This window comes from Marmota monax, unplaced genomic scaffold (assembly GCF_021218885.2).
Source record: "Marmota monax isolate L192 unplaced genomic scaffold, Marmota_monax_Labrador192_F-V1.1 WCK01_AAM20220418_F8-fsc00100, whole genome shotgun sequence".
In the NCBI taxonomy this organism is placed as follows: Eukaryota; Metazoa; Chordata; class Mammalia; order Rodentia; family Sciuridae; genus Marmota; species Marmota monax.
In genome coordinates, this window is record NW_026693872.1 from 449,198 (window position 1) to 463,407 (window position 14,210).

Consider the following 14,210-nt stretch of genomic DNA (forward strand, 5'->3'; position numbering starts at 1 on the left):
AAGGAAGAGTGTTGTTAAGCTTGGGATGGGAATATATGGGTCAATATACATGAAAACCTTGACTTCTCCACCTGACTCCCCTAGATCTGCAAGAGTGACCCACTCCTCTAAGTTAAAGACTAGTGCTCAGTCTGGCTTGAGAATAATGTAGAAATCTCTTGCCATGTTAAACTCTGCTTGATAAATATATACACACCTCTCTTCTACAACCAGGGTTAAATCACAGCATAATCTGGATGTGAAGAAGCAGGACTGATGAGGAAGGAATGAGACACTGTAACTTAGAAATCACCGAGCTTAGAAAAACTATACATGCAGAAGCTAGGAGAGTGTGGATAGAATTGAACCCTAAGGGTTCTAAGGTTGTAAAATGAAAGAGTGTGGGCAAAACTGAAAGCTGTATATAGAAGAGGTGATTTAATATTTCATCAAGACCCTGGAGGAGAATACTAACGAACAGAATCTTAGGAAAATCAATAGCTCACAGATAAAGTAGAACTATTTAGACTGTCATGCAAGATGTTGGCAGGAAATACCAAAAGGTTCAGAGATAAGAGCCTACCAGAATAGTTATATCACCTAAGGTTGGGAACTATTGGTCAATGTATTCTATGAATGGTCCAAAAGATGCTCCATATACTAATACACTAAAGAATGCACTAGTAAATGGCTGATCAGAATAATTGAGGGAATTAGAAGTGGCTATTGTCAGTATGCCAGGACTTATAGCAGAAGAGGATATTACAGAACAAGCTCCCTGTAACAATCGGAGACCCCAAAAGAACATTAGCCAATGGTGGTCATTAACTATCTGAAGCAAGGACATGTAATTATTGTAAAGTTTATAGTGGAAGCTAGGGACCATGAAAAATGTGTAGACCTATGAAGATAATTAATACATCGTAATGTTATTAGGCATAGATAGATGGGTAGTCAGAAAGAGTGTTGCTTAATGCATATGAACAAAACAAATTAAGGGCAGTTAAACAGGTGACTGAGGGCAACTGTCTCAATAAAACCTCTATTTTTCAGATCTGAGCTATTTTTCAGATCAAGTTTGCAGATCTGTGTTTTCAAGATAGAATTTATTGATTAGAGAAAGAAAAGAAAGACAAAATCCCAATGATAAGAAATCTTAGAAATATTCAGGGTTCTTCCTTGTCAGTGGGTTTTGGAGGGACTCCGTGATACAGGGCACACTGAAATATCACTTTAGAAAATAAGAAAATTATGATAATCAGAAGAAACCTTTGGAGGCAGCATATTCTACCTTTGGGAAAACTTCTTTTACTTATTTATTCATTGTCATTCAAGACTGACTGTTCTGAGTGGGCCCAAAACAATGAAAAAAAATGTGTAGAGTGGTATTGGCAAATTATATTGTTATAGTATGTGCATGTACAAATATTTAACAACAAATTGTACCACATGTACAACCATAATGCACCAATAAAAAATGTGGATAAGATAAAGTGATAATTCCAAAAGGAAATGAAGAAAAAGGAATGTGTGTGAGAATAAGAAAGAATGAATTGGATATAACTTTCCTGTGTTCATATATGAACACACGACCACTGTTAACTCCACATCATATACAACCACAGAATGGGAAATTATTTTCTATGTATGTATACTATGTCAAAATACATTCTGCTGTCATGTATACTGAAATGAACAAATAAAGAATTTTAAAAAGTAATAATCCATCTGCTTAAAAAAAAGAAAAAGAAAAAAGACATTGGCTATAGTGCAGGATGCCTTGCTATTTGAATCAACAAAAACCTAATGGTACTGTAACACAGGGTGTGGATGTCAATGAGTTCTTTGACTTATGGATTTGAAGAATAAAATCCACAGACACAAAGTGAGAGCAGTAACAGGATTTATTAGAGTAATAGAAAGAAAGCAGAGTTCCTGAAGAAGCTTCCAAGAGAGGGACATCCAGATTGTCTAGGGGAGTTTATGGAACTATAGGTTTAAGAAAGTCAGCCCCCTGACCAATCCTGGGCAAGGCACTCAGTGTCCACAGGTATTCACACACCTGTTAATCTAATAAAAATATTGATTAGGCATTTCTCCTTTTTTTTGAAGAGGCCATGGACTCCAAGTCACATATGTCCTGAATTTCTATGGAATCCGAGTCACATAGGTCCTGATTTTTAAAAAGACTTTTTTAAAGTTTCTCAGCAAAGAAACTGTTTGTGCTCTGATACCCAGGAAGTTACCCAGGCACCCATTTCCTTATCTGTGCAGCCTCATCTCTTCCTTGTAACTTCAATAGTCAAAGTATGATAAGTTACAATAGTAGCTATAGATAAAGGTTATGCATGTTGTCTGTAGTGGAGAAATAAGCAATAATTTTTAAAAATGATATTTGGTATGCCACATGGCCTGGCAGAGATGAAGGGTCTATCCATTGGACAATAAGTAACCATCATAAGATCAGACAGGACCATGGAACTCTATTGTTAGAAGCGATATATCCAGGATGGCATGAATGGATGACAGAGGCCCCTAAGTCATAAACCACCAAGGTTCTGGTATATCCCCCTCAGCCAAATTATGCTAAAATGGGGGCTTCCTTATGTCTGGCTGAAGAACAAAGAAGAAGGATAAGTTTGATTCACGAACATATAGATTTCACTCACTACATGGTACAAGCCAATAGATAAATAAATAATCATTCTGCTGTCCATCTTCACTCAGGGCAGCATTAAAAGACAACAGAAAAGAGACATGTTTTTATTAGGCATAACTTCACGCAGGTCAAATTAATTTTTCACCTTGCATGGCAAGAGAAATATCTCCTGGTAATTACATACACAGACTTAGTACCAAGTACTTGGTCAAGAGTCTAAAAGATTAGAGATGAGAAATGAGGTCTAGGGAAGAGACGTGTAGATGAATTTGTAGACCCACACACAAAGTGTGATCTTCAGGTCACATGCTAACATTGAACAGAGAGCATCCACTATTGAAGAGGCATTGAATTGACAAGCAGGCAGTTGACATCAATCATTAAGTCCTGCTAATTTAAAGTGATAGTTGCAGCTAAACTCAACTTATACAGGAATCTGACTGGTCTGTTCCACACCCTGACTGTCAGACAGAGGAAAGAAATCAACCACAGAAATACATACTTTGGTCTTCATCATCCTTTTGTTCATAAGATCTGGAATAGAATAAATAATTATAATACAATCAATGAAGCAGAAATGTGAAAAATATTAGTTTAAAAATCTAGCTTGTAGAAGCACTCCTACAGATGACCCAGACCTATTTATTGGAATTAGCAAATACTTTAAAATAATAATTATAATTGTGGTTAGGCATCCATAAGTAAAGATGAATATAATTAGTGAAATGATGAACTGTTTAAGAAGAGAAATTGAACCTCTAAAAGAACCAAATGAAAAGACTATAACTAAAAAATGCAGTATCTGAAATTATAAAATTCATTGAATAAGCTCGATAGCAAATTGAACAGCAAAAGAAGTAAAAAAAAATGAATAAAGAGGCAGATTAATAAAAATCACCTCAACTTAAACATGGAATAAAAATGGGGTAAAAATGAATGCCTTATGAATTAATATTAAATGAGCATTATGAAAGTCTTGGAAAGGAGAAGGATTTTGAAATTCAGAAGTATATTTTAAAATTGCTTAAAATACAATATTTTAATTAGAAAACGCTCACAATATACAATTTTAAAAACTGAAATAAACCCAATGAGGAAAAAAACTATAAAGAAAAGTATATGTAGTATATCTAGACATTTGCAAAAAAAAAAGAAAACATATTTGAAAATAATAAAAATAGATTTTAAAATATCTTAAAAGAAGCCAGAGATAAAGGAAAAAATGAAAAAAGGAATAAGTAAAAAGGGTAAAAAACCACAATAACCCTATAATGTCTAGGGAATCAAAGATGCAAATAATGATTAATTACTCACCAGAAATCATGCAAGCTGGAAGACAAAACCACATGAAAAGTTGAAATGAAGCAAAACAAATGAAAACAAAAAGTCAACCTACAATTCTATATGCATTGGAAATATTCTTTGAAATTAAAGGTGAAGTAAAAACTAAGATCATGTATGCTAAAATGCCCAATTTACAATAGCCTTTATAAATAAAGACTGTGATCTCTCAATGCCCTTAAGTGACTCCCACAGAATGAGTACTTGATAAAAATTGACTGAATTAAATAGTATCATTACATTGACATTTTCAATGTCTGTGTTGTTAAACTAAAAGTTTCTTACCTCTTTATCAGAAAGGAATGAAGTAAAATAAGGACAATTTCATATGAACAAACATTGAAGAAATTAATCTGGGCAAACCTACACTAAAAATAATTCTTAATTTCTCTAAAAACAGTTTGATGATATAGAGCAAGAATGGTATTAAGGTTTTGCAGTGTTTGTCATGCTTAAAAATAGAACAAAGGATAGGAGAGGTAAATATATGCAGACACCTAAAATCTTCTTTATAAGTAAAGAGCCATAATATTATTCCAAGGTAGACTATAACAATTTAGAAAATGCACATTTTATTCACTAGAGCAAACACATAAAAATAGAATGAAAGCAAAACAAAGAATAATACTCAAAATGACAATAAAGAAAATTAAATGTAACTCTGGGAAACAATAACAAAAAAAAGTAGGAAGGGAGAACAAAGAATGGATTGAGAAAAATGAAAGAATAGCAAGATGGTAGGCTGAAGTACAACCAAATCAATAACTGCAGTGAATATAAACAGACTGAAAGCACTAGCTGTATTTTGTTCTGATCTTACCAATCATCCCCATTTCTACTCTGTTGCTACACTAGTTCAGCTTCTCCATATTTCTCATTTTAATGGTTGAGAATGATCATCCTGCCTCAACTACCTCACCTACCACAGCAATACCAGATAAGTTTTACTAAAATCCAAACCTTGTCATGCAACTTGTCTGGAATCATCCTCCTATTGCCTTAACCAGTTTCTTTCCTATCTACAGTTTTTGTATATGTATATGCACACACACACACACACACACACACAGGAGATAGGAGACACATAGCCTAACTGCAGCACAGCTCTCAGTTAGGCCATATATATATGTCTAGGGAATCAAAGATGCAAATAATGACTAATTACTCACCAGTATATCATATATATAATCCCAGAACCTCAGAAGACTAAAGCAAGGGGATTGCAAATTTAAGGCTAACTTAGCAAGACCGTATCTCAAATTAAAAAAAAATTAAAAATGGCTGTGGAAACTGCTCAGTGATAGAAAGAGCACTTGCCTAGCCTTTGTGAGCCCCTGGTTTCAATTCCCAGTACCGGGGGAAGGAGGACCTAGAACTGAGTCTTGGAATCTTAAGAAATACCCCTATTGTTTCCCCTGAAAACAATATACAGTGTTTTAGAAAATTTTGTAGATATTTTGTCTTGGCCTGGACTTCTGGCTCTGCCTTATTTCACTGGCATCCACACATGGTTTGCAAGGTTACTTTGCTCTAAATGCTATATAGTAAGTTTATTCTTTGCTCCACAACTAGGAGCCTAAGGATCAGCCATACCTTAGTCTCAGTTCAGTTCAACCCAGTACTGCCCAGCCAGCCACTCTAAGAATCCCAGCCTTGTCAGAGTACTGGTTTGGACAGGTGGAGCATTCAAATACTTTGCCAAAACTCAAACATGCCATTCCTTTACATTAAGCCCCACAGCTTCTTTCAAATCTCAGGTTACATCCACACCAAATTTCAGAAGTTCCCTGGACATTCCTTTCTCTTTCATTTCTTTGCATCTTTACTTCCCTTCTTTCTCTTTCAGAAATACCCTAACCATCTTCTGTATTTTGGGAACTCTTACTCATCTTCTAAGACCTGGTTCAAGTTTCACACATACTCTGTGAAGCATTTCCAGAAAGCTTGCCTCTTCTTCCTTGATGTCTCCATGCCACCTTAAACCAGCAAAGATGGCATTGCTCATAAGTATTGTCTGTCTGATCAAACATTAAATGGTGAAGGAGATTTTGTATGTCATCTATCCTCTTCACACTTGGTACTAGTGTTAAATTCTTTTTTCTGAGCATGAACATACAATGTAGAGGAAGAAATAGAAGAAGAAGAAGAAGAAGAAGAAGAAGAAGAAGAGGGGGAGGGGGAGGGGGAGGGGAGGGGGAGGGGGAGGAGGAGGAGGAGGAGGAGGAGGAGAACTATGGTCACTGGATAAAATTTATTTGGGTTTCACTCATTTAACCCTACTATAGTTTGCTGCTACAGATCTAGAGTTAAAGCCTATGCTTAAGAAACTCATGGAAACAATACTGAATGGGTATCAGAAGAATCAAACTTCTAAGTCCTATAAGAAAAGTGTGGTACCTGAACTTAATTTATATGTTAAAGTTATTTGCTTGGGAGAAAGATTGGTAATAATCTTTATTTAACAAAATTTTTATCAAAGGTAAGACAAATTATAGCATAAACAGAGGCTATAGCTCAGAGGCAGAGCACTTGCTTGGCATGTGTGAGGCACTAGGTTCAATCCTTAGCACCACGTAAAAATAAATAAAATAAAGGAATTCTGTCCGTCTACAATTACAAGTTAAAAAAAAAAGAATACAGGATATCCTTAGAACACTTGAAGGAGCAAATCATAGCATTTCATACACATTCAACTGTATACATAGAAAGTTGGTAACATTGTTACAAATCATACTGTTGTATAAGAAAAGCTCCAAAGGCTTCTATTCAATAATGACTTACTAATTAATTCGGGTATATATACATTAAAAATAATACACTATCATAGAACCCAGGAAAAAACTATCTACAACTTGAAAAACTGTGTTCTTTAAAAAGTATAACAATAAATTAAATTTCAATAATGTCCCAAATTATTTATGTTTTCAAAGAAAGGGTCATAAGCTCTCATTTAAGGAAAATCTATCTACCACAATGTACTATACATTTCATTAAGCATGGAAGTTCGTCCAAGGGTAACAACTGGAAAACGGAGACATGCTCTGCAGCAGAATAGGAATGAATGAAAAAATTATGTCCACTGAATTTCAGTTCACATAGGCCAATATCATAGGTCAGTCCGTCATTGGTTTTCTGATATAATCTTGGATTGCTTCAGTTTTGAGCATTGTACTCATGTCTAAATTTTCCTGGAAAAGTTCATTGTGGAAACTGATTATGACATTTTGGGAATGAACAATCTATAACCACTGCAAAATCCCACAAAATCTGCATTCATCTTGCAATTGCTGTTATCTCTGGACATGACTTTTACTTTCCATTCCCTCTTTTGTAAGTGGTAAAGAATTTTGAGTGTGAATTTCTCTATCTGACTGATCCATTCATTTGCGCTTAGGAGGGATTAGCCAGATTTTTATTCTACTTGAAGTATTCAGTCTTGAGTGGCATTTCTACTTTGAAAGTTACTGAATTGGGAAGATGAGTGCATTAGCAGTTAGGTGTTCTTACCCATCGTGAGAGAAGATATGCTTTGTAACATTTTTATAGAGCCTCTCATTGGCTCTTATTATGATGTGAAATTCACAGAGTCACAGTCTGGGCTTATAAAACAGAAATGTAAAGTATGAAGAAAATCATTTTTACTGAATCACAAAGCAAATTATATCCATTCTCATTTTTGGAAAAAAAAACAAAACAATAAAGGGAAATGAAACCAGAAAGCAGAGTTAAAAAATCTCAGATGCCTCCTATTTTCTGACTTATTACACCTCCAAATGTTAGGATCCTCACCTATAGATGTATTGAACTCTTGCTACTGAATAAGCTCTGTGCCAGTCCCTATGACCAAGAGAAAGTGTAAACATGAAAGTAAAATAAACTCTCCCTCCCCTGAAGGAATTTATAATTTGTGATAGGGAGTTTAATTAATGCTAATATGTATCAAAGTGTAATAATGCCCTGAGATTAGCCTAAAGTGGGATTATGGAGAAGAAAATTGATTGACAGGGAAATTCAAAGATAGTTTTAGACAGGCTGGATTGTATAAGTTAGATTTTAAAACAAGGAAAAATTTATGAAGGGCCAGAAAGAAGAACTGCAGTCTGGGCTAAGGAAAACCACTAGTATACCACCAAATTGTGACGGAGCAAAATGTAGTCTACACATCAACAGGGCAAGGTATGGTGTGGAAGTCATAAAGAAAAATTTCAAATATTTTTGTGAAGAATTTTGAGTGTGGTACTAAGGAATTGGATATTAGTCTTTGCAAGATGAGAATCCCTAGAGATCATGGCTGGAATTCAGAAGGATCCCCTACAACAGTGGTAAAGTGGGCCAAGAATGAATGAAGAAAAAAAAAAGTGGCTACAAGAAGGGTAAAGGGGCTGTTTCTTTAGTCCAGGCCTAGTTGAAGCGTGATTGAACCCAATGTTGGCTATTAGCAACAGGGAGGCCAAGAGGATGAGAAGATACTCAAAACAAAATTCCAAGCCATAAGTTAAGAAATAGCATGACTCAGTGAACACGCTAACTCAGAGTTGTTTGGTTCTATTCCTAGTTCTTTATAGTTTTGGACAATTTCCAGCTATTAGAAGCACTTCTTAAGAATTGGGACAAAATTTAGTATTAGAACACACTCCACAGGATGATAGTCACTCCACTCCATATGCACATTATCTAAAAAAATGAAAGAAACTTACTTTTGAGTCCAAAAATAAGACAGTATTGTGAGTAATTTGAATTGTTTTCAAGTGACTATATAGGCATTTCTATAATGTGATGATTAATTTTTATCTTCTGAGAATATAAAATGTAACGCTAGCAGAAAGGATCTTATACCAACTATACTTATATACTTGGATACTAATTCATACTGGATAATTTCTGAATTTTAATGCAATATTATATAATGTGTTTAATAGTTGATAAGTATTGTCAACATAATTAATGAATATCTTGTCTGGAATCACTATGCTTCAAAATTATACAAATGATTTTTAATTGTAATAATAAATCTTGCTTTTATGTAGCATGCAATATTTATTTCATAAAGATTTTATGGTGTAAAGGAAAGCTATCACTTTCTTCAAACACACATCTATATCAATGCCACTTATTGAACATTATATCTCCACATCCCTTAATTGACCGTTTATAACAAAGTAAGTTATTTTAAATGTTTTAGTATGAATAACATTGGGTTTTAAATGAGACCAAGGAAGGGCTATCTAATCATTTTGGATAAATATGACTTTGGTTTACCACGAATAAGTAATTTGCGACAGTGTTATTTGTGCCTGGCAGTTCAAAAACTTTCCATCAGCAGGCACATTAGTCTGAAAATCTACAGATTTGCCCAGACATGAGGTATCTCCACATGTGCAAACAAACAAGAATCATCTAAATTTAAAGGTCATTTCAGCATTTAGATATTGTCATGCTTACTAAGGCTATATTTTATCAGTAATTAAAGCAAAACAGTCTCGAAGAAAATGAGACACATTCAAGCTTTTTTTTTGTATGTTAACCCCACAAAAGCAATTTTAAGTGTAACATTCATATACAATTATTAACACATTATTTATACTTATTTGGTATAAGAACCTGAAAGGAAAAAAAAAAAAGGATTGCACTTGCTCAGCCAAAACCAAAATGATGGTTTTTAAAACATTTTTTCAGCAAAAAATTATATTGGTTTTCTTCTCAGTTTCTTTTGAGTTCAGTCCAAGTTTTAATGCCCAGAATCTTATATTGTGAAAGACTCTAAATGCTAAAATATGAGCACTCCAGTAATCCTAAAGTAGAAAAGTTAGAAACAAAACAAAAATATCCCACAATGAGAAATCTAAATGAGATTGGAATTTATTTTCCCCCCATAACAAAGCTATGGGGTGGGGAGAATTGATGATATTGCTGTTTTACTTTTATATGGATGACAAGGCACTGACTGTGCATATCATTGGAATCTCAATGTGAACACTCCATAAAATGTTCTACATTGGTTTTCATGGGGTTGTAAGGGAATTTTTTATTTAAAAATGATAACAAGTAAAAGTTATTACAATTGCTATAGAATGATATATAAAATTCTTAAATCACCCACTTTCCTAATAATCTGAGATCTGATGTTTTGTTTTAAAATTTCAAGTTTAAATCATCCTAAATAAAAGGTGGTACTTTCTATAAAATTACTTTTCAAGTAGTGATTATTAAAAAGCTTTCAAAAAAAATTAAAGAGAGCCCACAGCTTATTTGTTGCCTTTGTCTTCCCAAGTCAAAATTTTTGAGAGAAAGGAATAGGACTTAGAAATTTTCAATAGTAATTGTTAAGTATTTGGTTAACAGGGGGTAAGGAAATATCACAAAAATCAATATTTTGGTAGCAATAAAAATATCACAACAAAGTTAAAGGTGTCAGCAACTAAAAAAAATAAATGATTCTTAGTCTAGCCATGACAAAACCTATTTATCATAGACATTTAATTATCTTTGTGTATAATGATGGAGTAAGAGATTGAAATAACTAGGAATGCTTGCTGTGTGTAAGACGAGGTCTAAGATAAAGAATTTCTAAAATTAACCTTGTAATAGTGTGTGTGTGTGTGTGTGTGTATATATGTATGTATATGTATATGTATATATATATATATATATATATATATATATATATATATTAGGGATTCTTTGTTTCTTTTCTTTGGATAAATATGACACTGTGCAAAAAAGCCTTTAGAACCAGGCTGGTTTGTTGGATAACTACTCCTGCTTCTGTGAGGCAGAGCACTTGTGTGATACCTGATGTGTTTGATGTGTTCACAAAGCTTTTATTTTCTTTTTGCAATGCTGGGGACTCACACATACTAGGCAGGCACTCTACCACTGAGCTATACACCCAGTCCCAAGCACAGCTCTTTCAGAACAGTACAAAAATCCAATTACCTGTATAAAAGTCAAGGTTTTATAAACTTCTATAAAATGCATATCTGAGGGAGCAGGGATAAATCTAGTCTCAGGGATTTGCAAACACAGAGTATTAAACCCTTTAGGATTTCCTACTGTTTCTGTTTTGCCCTATCTACTGGCTTCATTCTTCAATGGCAGAAACTCCAGAAAGCCTAACTCATTGTTTCAAGTAGACCTAGGCTTACATTCTCCACAGTCTCACAACCAAAGAGGACAAAATTCTTCCCTTTCAGCACAACTTTTTGAAAGTAGGAACAACCAGTTCAATCATGTGTCACTCCAGACTATGGTGATTCACCTGATTGGTTCACCTGTCTTGCCATCAAGGAAACAAGAAAACCTGGTGATCAACATAATACACATGGAGACTAGTTTCCAGAAAAGTATTTTACTGGCAAAAGAAAGAAGGTTGTTACTCTGGGGAAACTAATCAGTGCACTTCAATGAGAAAAAGAGACATGAATAAAATGTAGTTTTGGATTTCAAAATAGTCACACTTTAGCAGTAAGTGCAATAAAAAAAAAAAAACCTATAACAGTATAATTCAAGGGCTATACAAACATATGAAAAGAAGCCCAATGGACAGAGGGTCTGCCATAGAAATTTTAGCTAGACAGAAATAGTAGCTCTCTGGGAAGCATTCCTGAAGAAGTCACATTTGACCTGGGTCTTAGATAATGAAAGGGATTTTAACAAGGGGGCCGGGGAAGAAAGGGTATTCTTGGGAAGCCACTGAAATGCTGTTTTTTATAAGGAGAAAAAAACTTAAGTATGCATTTGGAGATCAGTGAGTGTTCCAGCAGTTTTAACAAATGGGTCAGGAGAATGGGAGGAAATCAAAACGATAGGTTGAAATAGCATTGTGGGGGCCTTTAAGTGTCAGGGTAATGATCACTAACACTGTTAGACCAGCCAGAGGCTCTGCCTTTAGGTTGACCAGTTTATATATCAAGTATCTAGTATGTGAAGTATCTTGTGATGGGTCAATTCAGAGGAAAAATGCATATCTGAAAGAGCAGGGATAAATCTAGTCTGTGAGGCTGAGAGGCCAACAGTGATGCTTTCTGTAATATTCTTATCCAGAGCATAACCACATATTCAGTGACATGCATCCATAACAGTAGACAATTCTGTCTAGGTTTAGCTAAACTAAATCTCACATAAAGCTAAGTGGCCTTGTATTGTTATCCTATTACTATTTTATACTGCTGAATATGATATACCACAAATGAAATGGCTTAAAGCAGCACGTGTCTATTACCTCCCAGTTTTCATAGGTGGGAAGTCCACCATGGTTTTGCTGGATGCTGTGCTTGGGCCACACACGGCTGCACTCACTATGGTAGCTGGCACCTCCCACCGACCTCAGACTCATGGTCCTCTTACAGAGTCATTCAGGAGGTTGGCACAAGTCAGTTCTTTTCACTTCTAGACTTCATGGCAGTTTTCATCTTCTTCAAGACCATCAAGAGAAGTCTCTCTAATGCCTCAAATGTCTTCTTTTTAAAGGGCTCCTGCCTGGCTAAGTGAAGTTCATCCAGAGAAACTTTGCTTTGATTAACTCAAACAAAATGATTTGAGACATTACTTACATCTTTAAAATTCATTTTTCCTTGTAATAAAACATAATTACAGGAATGAAATCTGTCACATGACAGTTCCACCCAACACTTGAGGGGATGATCATATATAAGGTATGCACTCCAGGGTGTGAGAATCTTGGGGGTCATCTCAGAATTCCACCTACCACAGCCTCACTAAGCTTCCACAAAGAAAACAGGCTGATTAATGGCATCTCTAGAAGATAACTCTGACTTATACCTGAAACCTGTGAATACTGCATTATATGACCAAAAAAAAAAAAAAAAAAAGACCTCTATAATTAAATTAAGAATGTTATATAGATAACGTTGAGTTATCACTGTGGGTCTTAAATGTAGCTAACTGAAACATTATAAAAGGAAGGCAGAAAGATACTTGATACAGATAGAAAACAAGCAATTTAGCTACAGCAGCCAAGATTGGAATGATATTGTCATGAGTCAAATGATGCTGGTAACTATCAAAAGCTAGAAAAATCAAAGATTCTCCTCTAGGCCCTTGGCGGGGAATATAACCTTGCCAACACCTTTGTTTCAGCCCAGGGACCCTGATTTTAGATTTCTGGCCTCCAGAATTGTAGGAATCAATTTTTGGGTTTTTTAAGGTACTAAGTTGGTGAAAATTTGTAATAGCAGCCACTGCTATGGGAAGTTTGATGTCATGACCTTGTGAAAAAATTTATATTTTAGAAAAAATATCTTTGGCAGCAGTCTAAAAAGTAGGTGGAAACAAATACAGCTTATACCAATAATGGGTTAAAGATAAGATAATTCATATAACAGTAGGTAAACGCCATAAGAAGGGGCTATCAATTTTATGTTTTTTAACTAGCTCATTGGCAGAACTTTATGAATAAAAATTATCGAAATAAGTCTGGTGGGCTGATGGTATAGCTCAGTGGTAGAGCTTGGTATATGCAAGACCCTGGGTTCTAGTCTTATCACCACAAAAGGGAAAAGGTCTGGTAAAAAATAAATATTGGAAGGAAGGAAGGAAGGAAGGAAGGAAGGAGGCTCAAGCAGATAAAATAAAGAGGACTATTTGATACCTCAATTGTTAAAATGAACCTTATCCTAGGTGTATATTTTGTCTTGAATATTTAAAGAGCTACCCTAATTATTATAAACTGTGAAAGTAGTGTTTATTTCATCTTGACCACAACATCTTCTGAGATTTGTTGTTGGATGTTTATAACATAAGAAATACAACAATTTTGTGTCCCATGGAGATAAACAATTAACTATGCATATTTTGGAGGTATGTTCCTCATTTATTTATTTACTTATTTGCTGTTATGATTATAGAACAAAAATGTTTGAAGACCATAACATAAAATAATACTGAGAACCTTTGGGAAGTTTGGTGTCATGACCTATAAATTTTATATTTTAAGAAAAATTTATATTTTAAGAAAAATATCTTTGGTAGTAGTCTTAAAAGTAGGTGGGAGAGAAAAGAACGACAACAGGGAGACTAGTTAAGAGGTTACTGGAGTAAATTATTCACAATAAGTCCCTTAGACTAAACTAGGATGAAGATGACGCAGTCATATAGTCAAAATAATAAGGAACAACACACAAAATTGTCACCATCTCTGTGACTTTGTATCAATACTCACAATATGCATTTTTGGATAGGTATTTATCCCATTTCACAAAATTATTTATTC

General features: G+C 34.6%; 1 protein-coding gene across 4 annotated transcripts in view; it reads right to left on the reverse strand.

Annotated features, from left to right (window-relative positions):
• The window catches only part of Cldn16 (claudin 16), a 90,891-nt gene that overhangs the window by 48,708 nt on the left and 27,973 nt on the right, over positions 1 to 14,210 (reverse strand). For 3 of the 4 annotated variants that reach the window (XM_046462593.2, XM_046462591.2, XM_058585058.1), the window contains exons 3-4: positions 3,953 to 3,967; positions 3,141 to 3,172 (exon numbers count right to left, since the gene is read on the reverse strand). The exons of the other annotated variant lie outside the window; for it this stretch is intronic. The gene's annotated coding sequence lies outside the window, so the exon portion shown is untranslated. The remainder of the gene's footprint in view (positions 1 to 3,140; positions 3,173 to 3,952; positions 3,968 to 14,210) is intronic. 4 annotated transcript variants of the gene reach the window in all.